Genomic DNA, 16,270 nt, shown 5'->3' with positions numbered 1-16,270 from the left:
CTTGTAATTAAACTAACTCTTAATTAATTATTAAAACATATTTTTAACAAAGATTTGAGATTTTGAATTTAAAGATTAAATTACCAATAAAAGGAATTTGGAAATTTGGTAATAAGGACAACAAAGCAGGAAAACGTTTTTTAAATTAAAATAATTATGGTAAAGACTAGGGTTAAGTTGTCACCATTACGATCATATGCAATTTTACCAATTACTTATAAATTTCCACATACATACTTTGAAGGTTAGGCTTTCCTAATTTATATTTTCCTCGTGATGTTTAAGCGAAAACATATATCTAACATGCAACCTGATGTGATGTTCAGATCAGATATAAACATGCAAGACTCATTAAACTTTGTGAAAACCCCTTGAAGAACCATGCAACCCTTAAGAGCGTGATGTTCGCCTTAAGTAAACTTATAATTACTAATCACAAGAAGCCCTCATCAATTTCAGGGTGATGTTCCAACAAAATTTGCATCAAATTACTCGTCTAAATATCCTAATGGTGATCAATCATTAAAATATATAGATAGTTTAATTGCGGTGATTAATCATTCAAAGCAAGCATGCATCAATTCATAAGCAAATTAATAAAATTGCCAAAAATTCCCAGGCCTAATCATGCTAACGGTTTGGTGTCGAGTCGGATTGGGCTAACGGGTTGTGTCAAAAATTGCCAGGCCTAATCATGCTAAAGGTGAAGCGGAGCGAAAGAGAGATCAACCTTGAGGTCTCTTCCCCTTCCTCTACTTCGTCTTCTACGCCTTGCTCCGGTCGTCCTCAGGTGTGCCGAATCTGCAACACCAACTGAAATTGTAGATATGAGCCTGCAGAAGGTACACCAAATTACCCGACTCAGCCCGGATCTGAGGCATTTCCTACAACACCAACTGGAGTTTGCTAAGGTTCGCTCCTAGCCATCAATGACGGTGTTTCAGTCGGTGTGGTGGAACTCAATGAGGCGGTCGGAGTGAGAGGTCCAGTGGGCGGTGGAGGGAGCGTTGAGGTGAAGGAGATCTTGCTAGAGATCAACACATGAAGTTTCTTGTGTTTAAGGAGGACAATGAAGGAGGGGGACATATGACGGAGTGAGGGAGGAAGAAGGGGGAGGAGGGAGTGAGTGGAGGAAGAAAGGGAACGGAGGTGGGGGTGAGAGCAGAGGGAGTGAGTGAGGGAGACGAGTGAGTGGAGAGAGAGTAAGTGGGTGAGGAAGAGAGTTTATTTTTTGGGTAAAGTACAAAAAACTACCTCAACTATTAGCGTCACGACACTTTCATACCTCATCTTTTAAAATTGACAATGTCATACCTCATTTTACGAATTTGTGTCAATGTCATACCTTCCGTTAGCCTAACCATTAATTTATCAGTTAAATGCTGACGTGGCTTGATTCAGACCTTACTTTCTATTAAAAAAATTAATAAAAAATTAATAAAAACTAAAAAATATAATTTAATAATTTTTAAATATTAAAATAATGAAGAAAAGTTATATATATATATATATATATTTTTTTTCTTTTTCTTTTTCTTTTTCTTTTCTATCTCTCTTCTCCTTCTTTTGCATCCTTTTTTTTTCTTTTTCTTTTCTCTCTATTCTTCTTCTTCTGCACGGACGAGCTGGGTTTCTCTTTTTTTTTTTTTTTTTCCTTCTTCTTCTTCCTTTCTTCTTCTTCTTCTTTCTGGGTTATAGGTTGGCTTTAGGGGGGAGGGACGAACTGGGTTTTTTTTATTTTTTTTTCTCTCTTCTTCTTCTTCTTCAGGAGGTTGGGTTGGGGGGGACAGACGAACTGCTCCTCCTCCTTTTTTTTTCTTTCCTTCTCTCTTCTTCTTCCTTCTTCTTCCTCTTCTTCTTCAGGTTGGGGGGTGGTGGATTTTTGGTTGCAGGTGTGGGGATCTTGGGATCTGAGGGGGGGTGGGTTGGTGCGGTAAAGGATGTGACCGGATCTGGGCGCAGGGGGGAGGGAGGGACGAAGGTTTTTTTTTTCCTTCTCTTCTTCTGTTTTCTTGGTTGCAGAGGGGGTGGAGGGGATGGGGGAGAAGAGAGAATGACGCCGGCCGGGGGGGGGGAGGGACGAAGGTAGGTTTTTTTTTTTTTTTTTTTCCTTCTTTTTTCTGGGTTGCAGCTGGTAGATGGGGGAGAAGAGGAGAGGAGGGAGGGAGGAAGGGAAGGAGGAAGGAAGGAGAGGGTGGGGAGGGACGAAGCTTTGTTTTTTTGTTTGTTTGTTTGTTTTTTTTTTTTACTTTTCTTTATTATTTTAATATTTAAAAAATATTAAATAATTTTTTTTAGTTTTTAATAATATTTTATTAATTTTTTAATAGAAAGTAAGGTATGAATCAAGCCACGTCAGCATTTAACTGATAAATTAACGGTTAGGCTAACGGAAGGTATGACATTGACGCAAATTCATAAAATGAGGTATGACATTGTCAATTTTAAAAGATGAGGTATGAAAGTGTCGTGACCCTAATAGTTGAGGTAGTTTTTTGTACTTTACCCTTATTTTTTTATTTTATAATTAACTTTAATTGTTAAATAAAAATTAATAGTTTATTAATAATTAATTAGTTTTTTTTATATTCCACATCACCATTTAACAGTCAAATTGACAGAAAATTCAAGGAAAATTTTATTTAAACCCATTTAAACTCTCTTTACACCCAACTTAAATTTTAAATGTTAATTGTCTATTTTATCCTATTGCATAATTACTATTAAGTACAAAATGACATTAATAATAAAACTCAAATTTATCAATAAACCCAAACACTATAATTAAACCCTACGATTATTCTTTGTTTATACTACGTTCATTCTGACTAAAACCCTAATAGCTCTCATAGAGAAAAATAAGTTTTTTTATTGATGAGGTCTATGCTTCATGATTGATTTCAAAAATCATGACTCGCTCGGCTTTTTGAAAGCTACGCTCACCTCTGAAGAGGTCGATCGGTTACTTCCATCAAAAGAAGACTTGAAGCTCTTACTTGAAGAGGTCGATCGGTAACTTCCAGTTCAAAAGCGTGTAGTTCCAACTAAATTGTTTTTGGTCTACTTCGAACAGCCATGATTCTTCGAGCGAACCCTTATTGCATATCAAATTTTGAGAAAAGAATTGGCATTCAGCTTGATCAGCTACGTTGGAAGATCTTTTGATGCCAAACTTCTCTTATTCTATACAATGTTGACTGCGTGCAACGAATTCTAGACCACTTCCTTGCCATGGAACAAATTACAGGAGGAGCTTCCTCCCATCAAATTTAGCTTCTAAAAATCAAATGGGTGTAAAAATAAATCCACATATTGAATTGGGTTTATGGGGGTATATTATGTATTAAATTTGGGTTTAAAAAGATATTAATAGTTTAGTTAAAAATCAAATGGGTGCAAAGAGTAAGTTGGGTATAGAAATAGGTTAGATGGGTTTAAATAAAATTTCCCAAAATTCAAAGATCATGTTTACTAAAAACCATCTAATTTCAACACCATATGAATGTTAAATTAAATGATAGTCATTTCGTATTTCTTTGCAAAATCTTGTTCATTTTCTTCAGTACAAATTAATGTCTTATAGTTTTGAATTTGTCTAATTTTTTGCAAAAATGATTTATGAATGATAATAATTGAAATATGGATAATTCGGATAATTGGAAAAGTTATGGAATGGATCTTATAAAATGTGTGTCACCCAATCCTAACCGCTTCATTGGATCTATTGATTTATACATATGAAATGAGAAATGTAATGGGAAGAATTATATGAGAATTTGCTCATGAAAAGAGAGTTGATTGAAGCTGTTGAATGTTCTACAAACGATGGCAATGGAATTGTGTAGTTTTGAGCTTAGTCGTATATAGGTGAATAAGTACACGTGGTTTTTACCAAGTAATTCGAGAATAATGGTAAATATTTGGACAAGAAGACTAACAAAAGGGAGAATCGTGAGATGATTGAGAATGTTAATTCATATAGATGGGCATCCGATACCAAGTGATATAAGTATGGTATGAGTATTTTCTATGTATTTATGAACCAAAGAGTCTGAATTTTGCTTCTTACAAGGGGACATAACTTTTGGATTTGAAATACTTGACATGGATCAAGTGGCAGTGTTGCAAAAATTTCTTCCAACTTCGAGGGATATCAATCTTAATGAACCAACATACGTTTTATTTACATTTTTTCTTTTCTGGTGCATAAGAGGAAAATTAATTGATGCAAAATATGCAAAGAGCTCAACTCTAGTCCATCAAATATGCTGCTTTACTTCAATTAATAGACAAGATACATAATCAGCCAATAACAAAAGAGAAACAAAATTAAAAAAATTAAAAAAAAAAACACCAAAGGAAAAGTAAACAAAAGTAAAACAACTTTGGAAGGAGTTTGCAAATTCCAGAGAGTGGATCATCGATTAATTGGGCATATTTGCGAGCTTGCGCCTCAACATGTCTATGTCTCTTTCTATTTTTTTCTTCTCTCCAATTTTCCTATACAACTCATTCTGTACAAGCTTCTTGTCCCTCTCTTTCTTCTCCTTTGCTTCTCTTATCTTCCTAGCCTTCTCCAATGCTTCCTTTTTCTTCTGATCTTCTATGGCTTTCCTCCTCCTAGCTATCGCTAGCAGTTCATCTTCTGTCAGTCTCACTTTTATTCCTTTCTTGCCCCCAAACATTTTGATCTAATCAGAGGTTTGCAATATGCAAATAGGCAGTTCTCTTTGATGGGTCTGAAAACATATACATGAATAGCTATTTATATATCTTGCTTTTGTATTTGCTGGGTTGGTTCCTGGAAACATCTGCAACCCTTCGTTGGATAGACGGCCGGATTACTTTTTTATTTTTATTTATTTAATTAAGTCAACAATACTTGATATTTTTAAAGGATGGAGGAGTGAGCTAAGCTTCGCAATCATTTTTTATATTTAAATTCACAAATTAAAAGTAAAAATTGTGTCACAATGAAAAGGCAATTTAGTTATCTCCCCACATACTAATTTACATATCAATTTTTTTTCTTCAAAAAACCTCATCCATATATGATCCTAACATACTACAATATTAAAAAAAGCAAGATATATAAATAGCTATTCTATTCAAGTTAAATATTAAGCCAATCAGATCTGCATCCTATATTTTTATACAAGTAATGAATTTTCTAATATGGTGCCAATCCAGAACCAAAAGAATAATATATATTGTTTTTGTCGATGTTTACATATATAGGTAGTCATCAACTTATTATAAACAACAAATGATATGGGACTACTTGTAAAGAATACGCGATTACAAGTTAGTTGGTTATTCTTTGTATATATTTTGTGCAAAGACTTGGAAGTCAACAAAGGTGGTTCTCATAACCTGACAAATTAGTAGGTCGTTCCTTGCATATATTTTGTGGAAAGACTTGGAAGTCAACAAACGAATGAACATCGCAGTTCTCAAATCCATTTGTTATAACCTAAAAATTCAAATTAAACCAAGGACTTCAACAAACAAATGATGTGTCACCACACCTACTGCGTGTAGTAAGGCTTATGCCTGGTTACACTTTGGATTTTTTTTTTTTAAAAAAAAATCCAATGATGGCTTCACCACTGTTATTCACCTTTTTGGAGACCATAAAAACTCACAGAAGCATTTTAGCTTCCTCTTGGCCACCATCGAGTAATTCACTAACATCTGGAATCGAACCCAAAACGTGTTGTGTAGAATACAAGCAAGAAATTTCAAATTTGTTCCCAACTACTTGGCCATCCTGCGATGGTTAGTTACACTTTGGATGCTACATGGATGTTCCGAAGACACTATTGTTAAAGTATATACATTCATTGCAAGGAAATATTCATGTTAAATGATTATTGTTATCAGATTTCTCTTACATACACTACCAGAAATTTGTACTTGCCCTACGAAACAAAATTTGGCCTGACAAATCAAATCGTCGGGTAAAAGGATTTTACTTGATGAATTTTTCAGTTAGTAGCCCAAAGATGGGCAACATTTAGGGTTTACCCATAGTCTACACGAAGATATGTTTTTTCGTAGCATAAGGACAAAATTGTCAGACAAACTTTAGGCACCAACATGGGAAAAATTACATGTGATTTGTAAGGGTTTGCCCAAAGAAATACAGGTTCGTTGACTTTCCATCTTTACTCAACGGCTCATTTCATCGGGCAAAGTCTTCATGCAGTTTGTCAAAGGCTCACAATAACCTGTAAAAAAAAGGAGTTTTAACGAAAAGGGCTTGGCACTATCATTCTTAATCAAAATGACATTTTGTGTATGAAAAGTCCATAATGGATCAATTTGTTTTCTTATTTACTCTTATGCCATTTTTATTATTATAGCGGGGTCCATAATGATGTTGACATTTCCGTCTGGAAATACATTATTTTACATGATGTTATTCAACTTATGCTATTTTGCTACCAGTTCCTCATGCTTCCATCATGTTGTCTATGTTATGCAGCTCTTCTTCTGTCAAATTGTTCCAGTACTGTTCATCTCCTTCTACTAGCTCTACATCTCTTTCTCTATCTTCTTTCACCCTGTAATACATTTTTGTTGTTTCTTCTTTGAAATTTTGAGGCTTTCAATATGGCTGATGACTGATCCTTGTCTTGTTGTAAATAAACATTTCTTCTTTTTCTTCTGCTACTAATACTATATCATACCTAAAGTCTTCAAACTCATCTAAAGCAAACATTTGGATCCCTCGAAATTTTAGAATACTTTTGTATGAAGAAGTCCACTTGTGTGGATAGATAGATGATAGTCTAAAAGACTCTTCATTAATCATGGCTATATGCCTAGCTTTCTCCTTATGCATATGTACATACCAATCTGGAGGGTTACTAATAAAACTTATGCAAATTTCTTTCCACTTTTCTAGATAATCTTTTGCTACTTTTATAAGCTTTTAAGGAAATGATTCTAATTGGGAAATATGATTAATGAATATTTTATCAAGATAACCAAACTCTAATAGTAATGCAGAGGTAACTTCTACCATATTATGCTTTTTCTGATGCTCATAACTAAAATGTCATGATTTAAAATCTCTCATGTTAATCCTGGCCACAACTATGTTAACCTCTAGTTTACAAATAAAATTCTCTGTACTATCACAAAGACGTGGTGGATACATCTTTGTAATAATATTCATCCTTGATTTTTGATCAAAGATGGACTGATACAAAGCACACTGTAATTGTAACTCCTTCATGGACTGTGATGCTCTGCTCAAGATCTTATTTTGCATATATGGTGGCATTATTCTCAATTTTGCTTTTGAAATTTCTTCTAATAAAATATCATCTAATATTAAGTCTGAAGATATATTCCTAAGAAAACTTTCATATTTTTCTTTTTTTTCTTTGTCACTTAGAATCTGATGCTGCTCATTATTTTGATGTTGCTCAATTTCAATGTCTTATTCTAAAAGCTCAATCTCAATTTCTTCTATGGGCTTATTAGCCTCTTGTTTTATGGGTTCTGATGAGTAGATTTTATATTATATATTTTACCCTAATCTTAGTATATTTTGGTTAATATATTGGAAGAAATTTGATACTTTGAATTGTATTTTCAATATAGGACTTTCGACTTCCTCTGGAGCAAAACAGGACCAAATGGACGAATTTTGGAGTAATTCCAGTTGGAGGACGTTCGTGAGTCACTTAGCTTGATCGTATCAAAATTTGGGATTTTTCCACCAAGCGGTTATTTTCTGGCGATGAAATAAAGAAGCAGTGCGCAGTGCTGGAAAATGACGTTTTTGGGCTTAAATTGCGTTTTTGGAGCCCAAGATGACCTCGGATGGGTTCGTGGCCTTCTGGAAAAGTGTTTAGAATATTCCAAACATTAAATCCAGCTATATTGGATCAGTTTTGGAGCAGCTTATGGGTCAAAACGTGGCTGTTCAGATTTTAGACGAATTTTACTATTTTTATTTAGGGTTTTTATTAATTTTAGTTTGCTAGGGTTTGTGTGGTGGCTTAGCAAATATATTGCTTGGCCGTCTACAGTTTTAGACACGCTTTATTTTATGCAATATTGGAGACAGAGAGAAGTGCTAGGGTTTTGAAGATTTTCTACTTGAAGGTGTTTTCAATCATTTTCTTAATAGATATTTCTATGATTTCAATTATGAATATGCGAAACTAATTTCTATTGCTAGGGCGAAGCCTTGAGCCTTAGCATGAATATGTGATTTTTATCTAATTGCTTATGATTGATTGCATGCATACTTTGAATTGTTAATCATCGGGATAAAAACTATCTAATTGTCTTAATGCCTGATCACCATTAGGATCTTTAGAAAAGTAATTTGATGCAATTTTGGTCGGAAGGTTCCCTAAAATTGACGCTGGCTTCTTGTGATTAATAATTGTAATTTCACTTAGGATGAATATCACGTCTTAAGGATTGCATGGTTTTTCAAAGGATTTTCATAAAGCATAATGAGTCTTTCATGTTCAGATTTGATCCGAACGTCCGGACGGGTTGCATGTTAGATATACGTTCTATGTTGGAGGTTCCAAGTAGAATATGAATTAGGAAAATCTAACCTTCAAAGTAGCATGTATAGATCATAAGTAATGGGTAAAAATTCATAGGATTGCTAGGTGATGGTGGAACCCTAGTGCTTTCTTAATTTTATTCTCCCAAAACTGTTTTCTTTTCTCTCTAGCTCTAATATTGCAGATTGTTTATTTTAATTCATTAAATTTGTTTTTATTTTAATTAGGTTATAAAATCAATCACTTCAATTTCTACTTTACAATAATTAAATGGAATCTGATTAGTTCGAATTATTTAATAATCCTTGTGGAGATGACCTTGCGAAATCCGTTTATACTACAATAACCTTGTGATTCTTGCAAGTAAAATAGGAGATTTAAGCTCGTTCACATGAGTAGTAAAAATCCTATCAAGAAAATGGCGCCGTTGCCGGGGATTATTTAAAATAATTCGAAACAAACCAGATTTCAATTAATGATTGCTGTTTATACATATAAAAAAAAATATTTAATTTTCGTTTTCTTTTTATTTTTACAGATTACAACAGTACAACAGTACAGATTTCAGAAATCTGTGCATGGTCAGCACCCGTTCAACAGTGCAGAAATTGATTCCACTTGATCCAGAATTTGAGCAGCATTTAAGGAGGAAACGCAGAGAGCAAAATTTGCAACGAGTTCGTCCTCTGCAGGAGACGTTTCTGAAATCAGTCTTTGACCTGCACAACAAAGAAAAAATGGCGTTTGTAATTCCAGAGGCAGGTCTGCCCCTGGGTGATTCACTGACAGCCCATACAACAAATATACCCAGTTGCATTACATATCTGGCAGTGGAGGAAGGGACAACATTTGAAATAAAACAACACATGTTGAATATTCTACCTACGTTTCATGGGTTATCATCTGATGATCCTAACATGCATATTGCAGAATTTTTAATGGGATGCAAAAACATTTTGGTGAGGGGATTTTCAGCCGAATCTATTAAGCTGCGGTTGTTTCCATACACTCTAAAAGATCAGGCACGGAGATGGCTCCTCACACTCCCATCTGGAAGCATTACAACTTGGGCCCAACTCAGTGAAAAATTTCTAAACAAGTATTATCCGGCTTCTAAGACTCTTGACATGAGAACTCAGATTTTATCTTTTGCCCAAAAACCAAACGAAGAGTTTCACGAGGCATGGGAGCGGTTTAAGGAGATGATTACAAAATGTCCACATTCGGGTATTAACACTACTGATCAGATGCATATATTTTTCAGAGGTTTGAATATGACTACAAAAACTCTTGTCAACGCTTCATGCGGAGGTTCGTACAAAGATAAAAACGCACAAGAGGCTTGTTTGTTATTTGAAAAAATGGCAGCAGATACTCAGCAGTGGGCAGTTGAGCAGCCACAATCTAGGTCTGTTTTTGAGATGTCAAATGGTTCTCCATATGTTACAGCACAAATTGAAAAAATGGAGAAAAGGCTTGACGCAAAATTTGACATGTTATTACAGAGAATGCCAGGTTCTCAGGTTGCTGTACAGCAGCCTTTACAAGCTGCCTGCAGCATTTGCAACATGATAACTCACGATTTTATGAGCTGCCCACATAAAGATGTTTCACCAGATTTTACAGCTGAGCAGGTTAATGCATTTAACAATTTCCAGCAGCCTAGATATGACCCATATTCTAATTTCTACAACCCCGGTTGGAGAGATCATCCTAATCTAAGGTGGGATAAGGAACAGCACACTAGGCCTCAATTTCAACAGCAGGTACAGCAACCTGCGCATAAGGCTGCTTGGGAGGTTGCAATTGAAAAATTGGCAAATACTACCACTCAAGAAATTCAAAATCTACAGGCAACAGTGAAAAACATCGAAAAACAGGTGGGGCAGATTGCTTTGCAGGTTTCTGGAAGGGCACCAGTTACATTTCCCAGCCAAACCGAACCAAATCCTAGGGGCGGGGCAGATTGCAAGGCAGTTAGAGTTTTACGTTCCGGCAAAAGTTTTGATAACAGGGATGAAAATTACATTCTAAATTCGCGGGTGGATTCACAGCCAAAAACAGATTCAGGGAATGTTGAAAAATCTGCCAATTCGAAAGATTCAGAACAGCCGGTTACCAGTTCTGAAAATAGCGCAGGAGATATTGTTGAGGATCGTGTTTATGAGCCACCTATGCCGTATCCCGAACGGTTGAAGCCTAAAGTTAAAGATCAACAATTGACAGATTTTATGAAGACTTTGTCTAATGTTCAGATTAATCTGCCGTTAATTGATGCCATCAAGAACATTCCGTCTTATGCCAAGTTTTTTAAGGATGTTTGCACAAAGAAAAAGAAGCTTGTTGATTTTGAGAAAGTAATTCTTACAGAACAGTTCAGCGCTGTTCTGCTTCACAAATTGCCCCCAAAGAAACAAGATCCAGGGAGTTTTACAATTTCATGCACAATTGGAAATTCTCATTTTAAACGTGCTTTAATTGACTTAGGTGCTAGTATTAATTTAATGCATTTTTCTATTTTTCAGAGACTAGGACAAGGAGAAATCAAGCCAACATCAGTTATTCTACAACTAGCGGATCGATCAGTTGCTTATCCAAGGGGTATTATAGAAGACCTAATTATTAAAGTGGATAATCTCTATCTTCCTGCAGATTTTGTGATTTTTGGATATGGATGAAGATATGCAAACACCGATTATTTTGGGACGTCCCTTCATGGCTACAACCAGAACGTTAATTGATGTAGAGGCTGGGACACTTACACTTAGAGTGCAAGATCAATCTGTTGTGTTCAGTTTATTTGAAGCTACCAAAAGGCCAGGTGATGTGCATGATTGTATGCGTGTTGATGTGCTTGACAGCTTATTACAGTCTGAAATTATGCCACATTTGACATCTGATCCATTGTTAAATGTGTTGCTTGGGTTTGAGAACAAAAATACAGAAGATGAAGAGGTTTTTGAGTATGTTTCAGCTTTGGAAAGTGTTCCTTTTCAACCCCCACGTTGGAGGCCCGTTTTTTAGAGTTTGGGGGAACCCAAGAAGTTGTTGCAGCCCTCTAAGGTACAGCCACCTAAACTGGAGTTGAAGGTTCTTCCAGAACATTTGAAATATGCTTATTTGGGTGTAGATTCTTCGCTGCCAGTTATTATAGCTGCTGATTTATCTTCAACAGAAGAAGATAAACTGTTGCGCATTTTAAGGAGCCATCAAGATGCAATTAGCTGGACTATAGCTGACATTAAAGGGATCAGCCCTACAATTTGTATGCACAAAATTTTGTTGGATGATGGAGTAAAACCTGCCATTGACGCTCAACGTCGGTTGAATCCAATTATGAAAGAAGTTGTTCATAATGAAGTTATGAAGCTTTTAGATGCTGGGATGATCTATCCCATTTCAGATAGTAAGTGGATTAGTCCAACTCAAGTGGTGCCAAAGCGTTCTGGTATTACAGTTGTGAAAAATGATAATAATGAACTTGTGCCTACTCGCTTGACTACTGGGTGGCATGTGTGTTGATTATAGAAAGATCAATGCTGGAACTAGAAAAGATCATTTTCCATTGCTATTCATTGATCAAATGTTGGAAAGGTTGGCTGGTCGTGCTTTCTACTGTTTCTTGGATGGCTATTCAAGGTATAACCAGATTCCAGTTGCCCCTGAAGATCAAGAAAAGACAACCTTTACTTGCCCTTTTGGGACTTTCGCATATAGAATAATGCCTTTTGGGTTGTGCAATGCACCTGCCACGTTTCAGCGTTGCATGATGAGCATATTTACCGGGTTAGTTGAACATGTAGTTGAGGTATTTATGGATGATTTTTCTGTTTTTGGGGATTCTTTTGACCAATGTTTGCAGAATTTATCTCTAGTTCTGGAAAGATGCATTAAGACCAACCTGGTTTTAAACTGGGAAAAGTGTCACTTCATGGTTAGGCAGGGAATTGTCTTGGGCCACTTGATTTCTAACAGGGGTATTGAAGTTGATAAGGCTAAAATTGATGCAATTGAAAAGTTGCCACCCCCGACAACTGTTAAGAGTGTTCGATCTTTTCTTGGCCATGCCGGGTTTTATAGACGGTTCATCAAGGATTTCTCCAAGATTAGCCGACCCTTGTGTGATTTATTGGCTAAAGACGCTCCATTCGTTTTTTATGAGGCTTGTTTGGAGGCTTTCAAGAAGTTAAAGACACTACTCACCACAACACCCATTATTGCAGCTCCTAATTGGAGCTTACCTTTTGAATTGATGTGTGACGCATCAGATTATGCAGTGGGGGCAGTTCTTGGACAGCGGACAGATAAACTTCCCCAAGTTATTTATTATGCTAGTCGAACCCTCAATGATGCACAACTAAACTATGCTACCACAGAGAAGGAATTGTTGGCAATTGTTTTTGCATTGGAAAAATTTCGATCGTATTTAGTTGGGGCTAAAGTGATTGTTTATACAGATCATGCAGCTTTGAAATATTTGTTGTCTAAAAAAGATGCTAAACCTCGATTGATACGTTGGATTCTTTTATTGCAAGAGTTTGACTTAGAAATCAAAGATAAAAAGGGTCGTGAAAATGTGGTGGCTGACCATTTATCTAGATTAATTATTCCCACAGCTTCAGAAGAGGATTCCCTACCACTGAGGGAGAGTTTTCCAGATGAACAGCTATTTGCAGTCCAATTCCGTACACCATGGTTTGCTGATATGGTTAATTATTTGGTTAAAGGGGTAGTGCATCCAGATTTAACGTTGCAGCAGAAAAAGAAGTTTTTATCAGATGTGAAGCATTATTTCTGGGACGAGCCATACCTATTTAAGTATTGCCCAGACCAGATTATTCGCAGGTGTATTCCTGAAGCCGAACAGGAAAGTGTTTTAAGGTTTGCTCATCATTTTGCTTGTGGAGGACATTTTGGGCAGAAAAGAACAGCAGAAATTTTTTTGCAGAGTGGGTTATTTTGGCCTACACTTTTTAAGGATGCATATAATTGGTGCAAGGCTTGTGATAGGTGTCAAAGAGTCGGCAACCAGTCCAAAAGGAATGAGATGCCCCAGCAAAGTATTTTGATTGTTGAATTATTTGATGTTTGGGGTATTGATTTCATGGGACCATTTCCATCGTCCCATGGGAACCAATATATTTTAGTTGCTGTGGAGTATGTTTCTAAATGGGTCGAGGCCATTGTAGCACCAACTAATCAGGGATCAGTGGTCCTGAAGTTCCTCCAAGGGGTTATATTTCCGCGTTTTGGAATTCCACGCGTTATTCTTAGTGATGGGGGGAAGCACTTTATTAATAAACCATTTGCTAATTTGTTGGCAAAATATGGGATTAATCATCGTGTGGCTACACCTTATCATCCACAGACATCTGGTCAAGTGGAAGTTTCAAACAGAGAATTAAAACGCATTTTGGAGAAAACAGTTGGTTCAACACGAAAAGACTGGAGTTTAAAATTAAATGATGCGTTGTGGGCCTACAGAACAACTTATAAAACTCCTATTGGGATGTCACCATTTCGACTCATTTATGGGAAAACATGTCATCTACCTATGGAACTTGAACATAAGGCGTACTGGGTAATTAAAGAGCTAAATTTTTCATATGACTCAGCTGGAGAACAACGTAAATTGCAGCTCAATGAGCTGGAGGAAATTCGTCAGGGTGCTTATGAAAATTCTCGCATCTACAAGGAAAGAACTAAGGCGTTTCATGATAGTCAAATTTTACGAAAAGAATTCCAGCCAGGGCAAAAGGTGTTGCTATTCAGTTCAAGGCTAAAGTTGTTTCCCGGGAAATTGAAATCTCGCTGGACTGGGCCGTATTTGGTTACTAAAATCTTTCCTCATGGAGCAGTTGAAATATCTAATGCGGCTCAAGGCAACACATTCAAGGTGAATGGTCACAGGCTGAAACCATATGTGGAGTCACCCTTTGATACTGCATACGAGTCTTTGACTCTGAAGGCACCAGCGATCTAGCCACCGAATTTCCGCAACGTCTAGCTACAGACTTAAAATAAAGCGCTTATTGGGAGGCAACCCAATTTTTCTAAACTCTTTCCTAATTTTAATTTTCGTTTGATTTTCTCTTTAATATAAAAAAAAAAACATACATAAAAAAATTAAAATTAAAAAATTAAAAAAATTAAAAAAAAAAATTGAAAAAAAATGGAAGATTGCATATTGATTTATTTACCCAGTTTATTTGATTTTATTTTAATTTTTTGACGCATATTGGTTAATTGCAGGTTGTCAACGTGGAAATTAAAGCGCGTCCTATGCTGGAATCCTGCACCCAGCAGCAAGTCTAACGTTCACATCAACCACATCTACACTATGCTGGAAATTTAAAGCAGTCAACATAAAAAGCCATTCACAGATGCAAGTTTGGGGGTGATTGTTGCAGATCCAGCACATAAACAGAATTTAGAGCAGTTAATTTCTGCAGCTCAGTTTTGCGATGCATGGAGGAAGCACAATTATCACAGATCCATACACCACAGAACTGAGTACAAATATTATTACCAGATCTACAACAACTACACTTGCAGGGATTCGAATTTTACCTCCCAGATGCATCGATCTGGGTCATGCGGCCTGTGCTGTTTTCCTCCGTTGCTTTTGTGTGTTTACTTCTGTGTCCTTGGCTCTATCATGGATCCGTATACCCCTACATAAAGACCAACAATATGAGTATATACAGGTTACATATGGCATTCTAATGAACTGTTGTTGAACTTGTAAATGTTGAGCTTAGCAAAAGCAGACGAACGAGATCTGTACCTAGATGACATACAGAGGCCGCGACAGTTGCTGTTGATTTTGCTTTCTGGGACTATTAGACCGGCAGCTTAAGCTTGTTTTCTCACGGGTGTATGCTGGATTTGAGTGTTATTTTTCAGTCACAGTAGGGGTTATTTTTCAAGTATCAGATCATAGTCCATCAATAAAAAGGGTTACGGGTTTTACCTCAACATTTGCAGATCCGTGAGTTTGGAAGCTTTTCGACTCTGTCTCTTCTGTCTCTTTGTGCATCTCGGACACCTACTACGAAAAAAAAAATCTGTGTAAGCTTCTACGGAGACTCATCACGCAAAGATAACTTGCAAAACAATTTCGCAAGCTAAGAGACATGGATCTTGAGCTAGGTAAGAGTGATTACCGTGGCATGTGCAAAATGGTACTCAAATTTCTGATGTCTTGAGGCTTGGGCGACATGATTTTGTGGAGTTGAGATGGCGATTCAGGGTGTTGTTCTTGTGTTGTTGTCTCGGATTCGAAATTATTGGGGGTCCTCACACAGCTAAAACGACATGCATGTGTTAGATTTAGTTCTATTCCTCTAAAACAAATAAATCTGAGACATGAAAACAAAAGATTGGAGGATGATTTTACCTTTGGGTTTCAGTTGTTCCGATTTTCCACCACGGCTGGGTACTCACGGAGGTGTGTTGTTGTTGGATTATGGATGACTACGGATGGGGGCTGCAAGGGTTGAGAAGGAATGTGGGGGAAATATTTTTCAGACAGAGAAATGGGGTCCTAAAGAAATGCGGAAAAATAAATGGGAGGAAGAAGGATTGCTGTGAAATAAAGAGAGTAGAGCGATGAATTGGGGGCCGAGAGATATCTTTCAGTCTCTATTGAAAAATGAGAGACTTGGGGTTTACACAGCTTTCAGAAAAGTAAGGTTAATCTTAACCGTTCCTTTGGAATCTTAAGTAGC

General features: G+C 36.5%; 1 long non-coding RNA gene and 1 other non-coding gene across 3 annotated transcripts; both read right to left on the bottom strand.

Moving 5' to 3' along the window:
* Window positions 1–9,006: 9,006 nt before the first annotated feature.
* On the bottom strand, window positions 9,007–15,870 carry LOC103454310 (uncharacterized). Of its 2 annotated transcripts, none has more exons than XR_003769485.2 (5): window positions 15,707–15,870; window positions 15,514–15,588; window positions 15,328–15,422; window positions 15,111–15,214; window positions 9,007–9,259 (listed from the first exon to the last, which is right to left on the bottom strand). It is a non-coding gene; the product is annotated as an uncharacterized lncRNA (long non-coding RNA). The 2 variants fall into 2 exon arrangements; XR_011576424.1 differs by having other exon boundaries at window positions 15,514–15,591; window positions 15,707–15,849.
* Window positions 9,665–9,769, bottom strand: LOC114821870 (small nucleolar RNA R71). Its single transcript, XR_003769707.1, has one exon. It is a non-coding gene; the product is annotated as a small nucleolar RNA R71 (small nucleolar RNA).
* Window positions 15,871–16,270: the final 400 nt, after the last annotated feature.

This window comes from Malus domestica, chromosome 15, assembly GCF_042453785.1.
Source record: "Malus domestica chromosome 15, GDT2T_hap1".
Classification (NCBI taxonomy): Eukaryota; Viridiplantae; Streptophyta; class Magnoliopsida; order Rosales; family Rosaceae; genus Malus; species Malus domestica.
The sequence above is the reverse complement of the archived record's forward strand: the minus strand, read 5'-3'. Positions and strand labels throughout refer to the sequence as shown.